The sequence below is a fragment of the Etheostoma spectabile genome, chromosome 3 (genome assembly GCF_008692095.1).
Source record: "Etheostoma spectabile isolate EspeVRDwgs_2016 chromosome 3, UIUC_Espe_1.0, whole genome shotgun sequence".
Taxonomy (NCBI): Eukaryota; Metazoa; Chordata; class Actinopteri; order Perciformes; family Percidae; genus Etheostoma; species Etheostoma spectabile.
This window is the reverse complement of record NC_045735.1, coordinates 11,555,496-11,557,609: the sequence shown is the minus strand read 5'-3', so window position 1 is coordinate 11,557,609 and position 2,114 is coordinate 11,555,496. Positions and strand designations below refer to the sequence as shown.

General features: G+C 38.2%; 1 protein-coding gene across 1 annotated transcript in view; it reads right to left on the bottom strand.

The window, feature by feature from the left end:
• Positions 1 to 2,114, bottom strand: part of lekr1 (Leucine-, glutamate- and lysine-rich protein 1) — an 81,106-nt gene that overhangs the window by 12,175 nt on the left and 66,817 nt on the right. The window lies entirely within an intron of this gene.

Below are 2,114 nucleotides of genomic sequence, written 5' to 3'. Positions count from 1 at the left end.
TCTCTTTCTCTCACCCCCAACCGGTCGAGGCAGGTTCTACTCGAGGTTTCTGCCTCTTAAAGGAAGTTTTTTCTTGCCTCTGTGGCCTAGTGCTTGCTCTTGGTGGGAACTGTTGGGTTTCTCTAAATAACAACACAGGGTATGGTCTAGACCTGCTCTTTTATGAAAAGCGCAATGAGATAAATGTTGTTGTGATTTTGCGCTATGTAAATAAAATTGAATTGAATTGTAAACCAGGAAAAGACTAAATTTAAGCCATATTATGATATCCAAAATATAAGAAAATATCTAGTTTCACATCACAATATTGATTAATATTGATATATTGCCCGGCCATAAGCCAAGGTAGACTAAATTGTCATTTGACTCTAAACAGAGAATATAAATTCGCTGAGTATCTGCACTCTGTCAGAGAAAACAGAGACGGATCCTGACCTAATACAGGCTCAGTGACCACCACCAACTGGTAGAAACAGGAAGATACAGACAGACATGGCTGCCCAGAGAAGAGCATGTATGTGGTCACTGCTCAAAAGGGGAGGTAAAGAAGACAGAGATGCTCTTACTTCTCCACTGTGAGAAGTTCTCTTGAATAAGAGATTTCCACTTGGGGGAAATAGCCAAAAAAATAACAGACTTCCTAATGTTAACCCCAGCAGAGAAACTGGCAGTTCTCCTAGGTGGAGATACGGCAGCTCCTCTCGCAGCTAACTATGTACCTGCATGACACAGCCTGAGGAACAATCACTATAGGATCCACAAAATGTGTATAGTAATTGCACTAAATTGTACAAAACTGTATTGTATATCAAACAAGGAATGGACTGCATCAGTACAATGCAGACCCTGCATATGTGACAACCTGTGTATTTAATATGAAATATGGATAACACTTTATTTAAATGTGTGTATAAGACTAACATGACATTGTCATAATTATTATTTGCCACCTGTCATGAACATGGAAGAGTCATTTTGAGTGTTCATGACTGTTGTCATTGAGTGTCATTTGGTAAATTGTGACACTTTTAATGCAAAGTTAGCATTATCCGAGAAAAGCAAATGTCAAGTTGTCATGACAATTGTGGATGCTGCGGTCTCTTCGAGTCTGGGGAGGAGTGGCGGGGGAGACGACTCTCCAGTATTTTGAATTTGTACTGCAGTAATTATTTTAAACACTATCTGTCAGTATTACATATTGCACCTTTAAAAGGAACACGCTGACTTTATGGAACTTTAGCTCATTCACCGTATCCCCCAGAGTTAGATAAATCCATACATATCCTTCTCATCTCTTCTCATCTGTGTGTCGTAACTTTGTCTGACACACCCACCGCTAGCCTAGCTCAGCACAGATCCTGGAGGTAACCAGATATTGCGCATCTGTTTATGGGCACAGCAAGAATTATGTTTCTGTTTATTGAATCCGTTATTTAGTGCAAATATAACCGAGAACGTAGTTAAATCTCAGTAATGATGGTATATTTGGTTATTACTGTCGCTTTGATGAAGGAAAACTTTCCACTGTACTGTCGTTACGCAGATCATGGAGATCTGATTGAGTCTAGACTTCACGGCCCCGTAGTTAAGTGAAAGTAGGTAAAGTTGTAATTTAATCATGCCAGTCTTATGCACACACATTCAAATAAAGTGTTACCGAAATATGTGATTTGTAAATCTTCTGTTAACTGCTTTGGCACAACATGTTTTTGTTGAAAATTAAAATTAAAAATTATGACAACAAGAAATCTGGGTGAATGTATGTTATGATTCCAAAAGGTACAAATATTCTACTCTATTCTATTCTATTCACAAATATCGCCTTCAACTAATTTAGTTTGATTATATTGCTTATAAACTGCAGCAATGGTCCTAAACCTCCAAATTTGTATCATGGTCTGCCTTTTTTAAACCAATAATAGCCTAATCCTTCTTAAGGTACAGCACTGTTAAATGTACAGCAAGAATTTTGTTTTCGTATACTAAGATTCATTTGTCAAAAATTTAGAAAACAGACCATGTCCGCCTTGTTGTGACATCAACTAAACCTGCAGACAGTGCAAGAGACACTACTGCTACTACTGCCGTGTGTGTGTGTGTGTGTGTGTGTGTGT